This window comes from Ananas comosus, linkage group 5 (assembly GCF_001540865.1).
Source record: "Ananas comosus cultivar F153 linkage group 5, ASM154086v1, whole genome shotgun sequence".
Lineage (NCBI taxonomy): Eukaryota > Viridiplantae > Streptophyta > Magnoliopsida > Poales > Bromeliaceae > Ananas > Ananas comosus.
The window spans coordinates 15,007,051-15,015,716 of record NC_033625.1 but is presented as its reverse complement, the minus strand read 5'-3'; positions in this window follow the sequence as shown (position 1 = coordinate 15,015,716).

Below are 8,666 nucleotides of genomic sequence, written 5' to 3'. Positions count from 1 at the left end.
CTGATTTTGGTCAAGCTGATCTTAAACCCCGAACCTTACACGTCATTTTCGGGCCCTTTCGGATCTATAATCATTTTCGAGCAAAAATTCTATCATTTCAATCCTAGACCCTAAATCCTAAACTCTTAAAACTCCCTAAATCCTAAAATCCTAAACCATAAACAAAACTTTTTTTTTCCCGATAAGAAGTGCTAATATTCGACCAACATTATCTGGGCCAGTGATGCCTCGGACGAAATTACATACTGATATTCGGTCCTATCACATTGTCGGACCCTAGGTATTTTAATGGGACTATTAGCTCGTGCGACGAATTGGGTCTATTTAGTCCTTTGCTTAACACTGTCTACACACTCCGGGGATTGGACCTGCAATAAGGTCTGGATTTGTAGGCTGGACCAAAAAGAGGCGTGTAAATAGGGAGGCGAGGTTGTGTCCCACTAGGTCGTATAGTTTGAGCTGGGCCGGTGCGGGACGTACATTTGTTGAAACAGGCAGAGGTAGGCCCGCCCCCCTGATCAACCTTCGTACTAAGGGCTTAGGTCAGCCAAGCCCGACGTCAGGTCATTACCGCCGTATGGGCCGACAATGACCCAATGAATAGAAACAGGACCATAAACATTTTGTCCAATCTCCGTGAATATATTGGGCCACATACAGAAAATCAGGGAATGAACGCTGGTAGTTTGGGGCAGATTTGCATTATCCCGGCGCACTATCTCTAGGCTAAAGAGGGACTCGGCCCGTACCTTTCTTATACAATATATACTGAAGAAAAATTATATTATAAAGAAATAAAACAAAAGTTAATGAATTTGGCACTGAGACAAACCATTTTTAAAAGTATGTTTTATACACAACATAGAAAGAAAATAATATGTAATATTGCAATATTACCAATTAAAAAGCAATCTGTCGACTAATAGATCAAACCATGCAAAAAGGTCCCATCTGTATATATTATTTATTGCAACTTCATGTCCGCTCTTTCATCTCCCATGTATACTCAAACCCTAAAGTTAGCGTGACAATTCGATGAACTAAAATACTTTAAATGGATAAATTTATCGACACAAATATTAAGCAGTAGTACAGAAGCATTTTGATATTTAAAAATTAGTTTCATATCCTGTGATTGGGTTTGGAATGGTTTTTACAAAATGTTAGCAGGCAATAGAGGGTTAATCACAATTTGTGTTATCCATATTATTATAACCTCTTAACGCAAAAAGAAAACAAGATAAAAAAATTTTAAAACATTGGTGAGTGTTCTGTACATTTTTTACTTTTAATTACGATAAAAATGAAAAATTCCGTAAGATTTCTCGAAATTTATCTTTTTTTGATTGCTCGAAAGAATAGGTGCCTTAACCAAAGAATAAATAACTAAGCAAAAAAAAAAAAAAACAAAAAAACAAAAAAAAACAAGTTACCCCAGAATATTAAGCGCCACAAGTGAAACTTTTCATTTGGGGCCTATTAACGAGGCTTACTATTTCCATCTTTACCTAAAATGGAAAGTCCCCCAATTTAACCCAAACCAGAAAATAGGCCAACCAGCGCTAGGCCTCACCCCGCCCATTAATAATATTCCGCCTATTAAGCCCAAAATTATACTGTTGAAGCCCAGTTCTCTCCATGCGTGGGGCGTTCCTAGGCCCATTTAGACTTATACGTGTATATTACACTGTAGTACTTTACTACTTTGTACATTATAGTATATAGTATAGTATACTTTATATATTATAGTGTATTACACGCCCTCAACATTAATTTCTTTTTCTTTTTGGTTTTTTGACCGAGATCCTTTTGATGATATCTTTTTCCGAGTGGTTTTGGTCAAAATAATAATAATAATAAAGTATCAGAATCTAATATTTAAATAAGAAAAAAAAAGTGGAGAGGTCTCTTGGAAAAGGAAATTAATAAATGGTCTATTTAAAAATTATCAATCCCGGAAGTTGTGGGGGGGGGGAGGGGGGGGCCATAACGTCTGCCAGAAAATTAGTCAAATCCGAGGAGGCGGGGGGGGGCCGCCGGTGGGGGCACGGGCTCAATTTCACATAAACAAATAAATAAATGAATCTAAAAAGACAGCAGAAAATGAATAATAAAAGAATAGTTCAATATTATAATATTAGTATATACGAGAGGAGGAGAGGAGAGAGAGAGAGAGAGAAAACTGAGAAGAAGCAATAGTTATTACAGTTAAAATTATAAAAATAAGAAATATAAAATAGCACGTGAAAAAAATGAAATAAAGTTTGAGAAATAAATTATATTATAAAAATAATAAATTATATTTATAGCATCACTAAAAGTTGATAAATAAAATGTCAAATGTCTCATATTTTCAACCAGAAATTACAACTAATTAAAATTTGAGAATTAAAATGCCACATGCCTTGTAGTTTAAGCTATAACTTATAACGCATTAAAATTTGAGAATTAAAGTATCGCACACTTATAGTTTGAGGACCAAAAGCTTAATTCACCCTTTTTAATATTTTAATTTTATTTCAGACGAAGACATAATTGAGTATCGATCAGTTTTATTCAATTAGTAATTTTATTTAAAGAAAAGAAAATATGTTAAACTATTTTAAATTTTAGAATGCATGTTTGTTAAAATTAGAAGTCGACCAATCATATTTTAGATATTTTAGAAAATTTTAAAATGAAGTTGATTATTTATCAGAATATAAATATGGTAATAAAGTTTGATATTAAAATCAAATTAAGAATGTATAAAACTTTCTTGAATTATGAATTATTTTGAATTAGCTATCAAATCTTTCAAAATTTTATTTTTACTATTCAACCTTTCAATATATTAAATTTGAGCGAGTCAATATCACTTTAACTTCAAAATTTGAATATGTCATTTAGCTTTATAAATTAAGTTAGCATGATTTATAGATTACATCAAATTTATAAATGTATCATCTTATAGTTTGCAACTAATTTTATTCCAGAGACAAAGAAATCAAGATAAAAAAATAAAAATTGGGCCGGGCCCAACCCACCCCAAACCAAAAAAGGGCCGGGCCCACCCCACCCGCATCCACTCCAACCCACCCCGGATTGTGCTGTTGTGCCACGTGTGCAAAAAAATCATAATATATAATAGATTTACCGAGAAAAAACTTTGTGCGCTAAAATAGGCTCTTGGGCTGATTTGTTGTTAGGAAATGGGCCACCACAGCTCTGGTAGGTAGAAGGGACAACACTCTGGAGCCGGGTTAACTAAATGGGCCCGCACGTTTAGTCCAGTAACAAATGGAAACCCAAGTACACTTTCCATTAATGGGCCGGACGAGGTCTAGCTCCGATTCACCTTATTACGCTAAAGTAATGGTTCTTTCCGCTTTTGGTAAAATCGCAGAGATTTTCCGTTTTAGGTAAAGTCGGAAATATTAATGTTCATTAATATTCCCCAAGTGAAAAGTTCGCTTGCCCGACCTTTTGTCAATATCATCTAAACGTGGAACATCTGATCCCGAATACGTGAACTAAAGCGTGTAATTTTTAAATAGATACCTAACATTTAAAATTTTTAATTACCGTCTAAACTTTCATTTCTTTCTAAGTCCCAATTAATAAAAGACACACAGAGATACTATTAAATTCTACCAAAAAAAGTAATTTAGTCAAATTTAAATACATTGTTAGAGTAAAATTATAATATCAAAATTTTAAAATTTCATAATCTTTTATTTATGTACATTCTGATTAAAAAGAAAAAAAAAAAAGAAGAAAACTTGTGGTGAATCTTTCCATTTTGATATTGCTACTTCAAAACTAAGCAATTATCTCTCTTTTATTATCACTCGGGAATAGAAAAAAAATAAAAAATAAAAAAAGGAAAAAAAAATACGACCAGTATATATTTCCGGGCCTGGGACACTGAAACATTCCATTTTGGGCAATTCACGAGATTTGCTATTTTCGACTTTACCTAAAATGGAAAGCCCGTAATTTATCCAGAGCAAACATTGTGTAAGGAAAACCGTAGGGGGCCCTCAGCCAGCCCGTTAAGGGCATTTTAGTTATTCAGCATTATTATCTTAGATTTCGTGGGCTGATATTGGAACTCGTGAAACAAATTAATTTTTGAAAAGAGAACTTGTGAAACATACTAAGTCTTTATAAAAATAACTTATTTGATATAAAATTTATCTAATAAATTAATAAAAATACTTTATTCGACATAAAAATTATCTAATAAAATTATAAGTAAACAATTTGACTTTTGATATTTCACCTACGTGATAATTAATTTTGCTCCAAAAAATTAATTGAAAAGCCAAATATAATATCTATTTATAGATATCTGCTAATGTTCCTCACATATGATGTGTATAAAATTCTTAAGTAAATTAAAAAACGTGATGGAAAGAACATGATTAGAAACGAAGCACATCAACCCCAATAGCAATTTGAAAAGTCTCCATTCATTAAGGTGCAGACCCATTTAATCGTGTTGCTTGGGCATTTTTTATGATCTCAACGTGCAGGCCCATTTAATCAAACCCAACGTCTTATTATTAGTGGGTTAGGTTAAATTGCTTTCATGGTTGGACTGGCCCCAAAGTATTTGCCCTTCTATCTAAGAGGAGCTGTGATGGCCTGTAGCCCAACAATAATTCAGCACAATCACCCACTTTAGCCCACATACTCCTTTTTTTAAAATTGGCAAAAATGAATGGAGGCCCACTCAAGTAGTGACCATTTGTTATATAGAGCATTCAATTACTTTTGAGGCCCCTTGACTTCTTTTTTTTCTTTTTTAAAAAATTAAATTCATGATACATTTAAAGTTTTTGGCCAAATCACTTGTCCTCAGAAAGAATCAACGTATAAGGAGATGACTATAATAGGAAAAAAAAAAAAATTTCAAAGCTGAAGGTGATTCCGAAATTACCAAATGTTAAGGGGGCCTCCATGCATTTTTACCCTTTTTTTTCAACTTTTAAGTTACCATAATAAAAAAAATCAGACAGGAAAAAGAAAGAAAAGGTAAAACTACACCATACATTCAACACGACAAGTCGACAAGTAATGAGTTTGACTAGAATTTCAAATAATTTTATTAGATAGTTTTTACATCTAATAAGTTATTTTTATACGGACTTAGCATTTTTCATGGGTTATATTGTTCCAAAAAATTAATTTGGTAGAGAAAATATACCATTTTATGCTAAATATTTCATCAATTCTTAGCTTTTAATCAATGATGAAAATATTGTTATGTTGATTATATATAATATCAAATAACTTATTTTAATACCCAAATCACAGTTTAGAGGATTATGGTATCATTATTGGTATCTAATTCCGTAATATTTTTATGTTGATTATAGATAATATTAGATAATTTATTTCAACACCCAAATAGCAGTTTAGCGTGTTATGGTATCATTATTGGTATATAATTTTGTACCAATAAAGAACAAAAGAAGAAGAAAAAGAGTGTTCTTTATATTAGCTATTTTTTATTACTCCAGCAAAAAAAAAAAAAAAAAAAACAGTGAGTTTACTCCAAATTTAATTATTTTTGATTGCTCGAGATAAAAAAGAAAACAATTCCCTTACATTAACCCAAAAAAAAAGAAAAAGAAAAAGACAAAAAAAAAAGACAAACTGCCCCTTGAAACTTTTGTGCTATATTAACAAGAGTTACTATTTCGGACTTTTATCTGAAACCGCAATTTACAACAATCGAAATGTTAATGACCGGTCTATTAAGGCAAATCGTTCAAAATAAAATGGGCTCTTGGGAGACTGCCTAGGGGTCAGTATGGTTCGCCTAACACATTGTTTTCTTATTTTGCCATTTTAGGTAAAAATGCTGGGCTTTCTATTTTAGATAAAGTCAAAAATAGTAACTCTCATGAATAGCTCAAAATGGAAAGTTTCACCACTGGGGCAGGAAATATATATTGGTCATAATTTTTTTTCCTTCTTTTTAATAAAAACGCATGGAAATTTATTTTTCATTCATTTTTTTTCATTCTATTCCCGAGTAATAATGAAAGAAAGATTATTGCTTAATGGAAAATCTTAAGATAGCAATATCAAAATAAAAAGATTTACCACAACTTTTAAAAGTTCGATGGTAAATTAAAAATTTTTAAATTTCATATATCTATTTAAAAATTGCACACTATAATTCACATATTTAATAGAGTATGCCTTAAAACTAATTTTTTTTTGGGATTAGATATTGACAAAACTAAGTTATGTATCGAAAAATAAAATGGGGCAAAATACGGCCCGGCAAGTGAAACTGTTTATTTTGGGGCTTTAGCGAGAGTTGTTATTTCAGACTTTACCAGAAATGGAAAGCCACTGCGGCTTTTGCCAAACACGTAAGAACCATTACCAGGTGTAATGAGGGCCTCATATGGCCCTTTAAGGGTAAGTGTGTATTGGGACTTCTCTAAGCCCATTTTTCACTGGGCTCAACCTGCGGCCCATTTAGTTAGATCCGGCTCCGGAGTATTCCTTTCCATCTAAGAGGAGGTGTGATGACCCATCACCCAACATAAACTCGGCCTAACAACCAATTTTAGCCCATATGCCCTTTTTCCCCTGGATAAATATGCATGAAGCCCCCCTCAAATATTGGAAATTTTTTAAATACGTCTTTTAATTATTTTTCCTTTTATTGAGATCCCTCGACTTTTTTTAAATTTATTTGACCAAAATCACTTAACCTCACAAAAAAAAGGTTAAAAGGATCTTAGTCAAAAGACAAAACAATAAAAAGAAATCAACGTTGAGGGAGTGTAGTACATTATAATATACAAAGTATACTATACAGTGCACTATAATATACATAGTACAGTACAATATATAAGTATATGGGTAAATGGGCCTAGAAATGGCCAACGCATGGAGCGAGATGGGCTTCAATTAGTATATATTTCGCCTTAATGGACTGAATTTTTCTAATGGGTCGGGTAAGGCCCCCCGCGGGTCGGGTTCCGTTTTCTGTCAAATTGCGGCACTTTCCATTTTAGGTAAAGTCGGAAATAGCAACTCTCGGTAATAACCCCGAAATGGAAAGTTTCACTTGCCAGATTAATATTACGCTGTAACTTACATTTTTTTTCTTTTTAAAATTTATTTGGTTAAGGCACTTTTTCTTTAAGTAATCAAAAATAGATAATTTAGAGAAATCTCACGGAGTCAGGGGATTTTTCTTTTTTATTTGTTTTAATTAAAACTAAAAAATATGGAAAACACCCACCACAATTTTTACCCTTTATTAGTGAAGGTATCCATACATTGTGGCGGGTTGATTCCGTAGATGCAAATAAATAAAAAAAAACTGAAAAAAAAGAAACAGTAAGAACATAACAAAAATTTTGAAAAAAAACAAAGAATTTTTTAAAAAGTAAAAATAAAAGAAGTTGAGGAAGAAGTGGCTGGTGCAATAAAAGCATAATAATAATAAATGCATAAAAAAAATAAAAGAAGAATGAAGCCAAAATCCTAAGAATAATAAACTATACTTATAGCAATAGTAAGACTATAAGAAAAAAAAGAAGAAGAAGCTAAAAAAGAAAAACCAACGGGAAGAATAGTAGTAATAAAGTTATTAGAAAAAAAAAGACAATAAAATCAACAACAATAGCAAAAGAAAAAGAATGAGTATATTAATTGAGTAAAAGATATATTTGCTGTCTTATTTTACTATCCACTTGACACTGTCATGTTTCAGAAAATTATAGAGAAAGAAAGAAAGAAAGAGGAAGAAAACCTCCCGAGAATGAAGAGTTAGTGAGTTTTTATTTTTTTGACAGAAAGATAGCACGCTATCCGTTTCGTTTATTTCATTTTGAAATAAACTTCGCTAGAAATGTAAATCAATTAGAATTCGAACTTGGATCTCGGGTACCAACCACCAAGCCTTTTGCCACTTGCTCTGGGAACGGTCGGTTAGTGAGTTTTTATTAACATAGTAATTAGTAGGTATGTGAGAGAGAGAGAAAAGAAAGAAAAATTTAAAACCGCATGCGGCATAGCGAGAGAGAAAGAGGGAAAGAGGAAGTGGGCAAATTCTATGATCATCAGGTTTCTTGTTCCCCTTGATGGGATATGATGGCGACAGGTAAGAGCAATCGGATATGTCATGGGATTGATGGGTTCGAAATTGTTTCGCACATTGGATGGACAAATATATCACACACGCAGAATTTTTAAAACTATATTATAAGAATTTAAACATTATAATTTTTATAAATAGACTTTTTATATAACATAGAGTGCATCTAACGAATTATATTTTAATTTTGTAATATTTATTTTTAAAAAAAAGTTTAGTATATGCGATGCACCAATAGAAGAGCCGGCAATTGAGAAGGAAAAGATAGAACGACGGAGGAGAAATATTCTATAAATCAGGTAAAAAACTAAATTTTCTACACTATATTTTTAAAATATTATTATAAAAGTTTAAGTTTTGTAACTTTTTATATATAGCTTTTTGTTATATGGTTTAGATCAAATGTATTTAATTATAATTTTATTTTATAATATTTACTATTTAAAAATAAATTGTACAATAAAAGGTGAGAGAGAGATTGATAAAAAAAAATTTGAGAGAGAGAGAGAAAGAGAGAAATCAGGTTGAAAAAAAAAAAAAAAAAAAAAAAAAA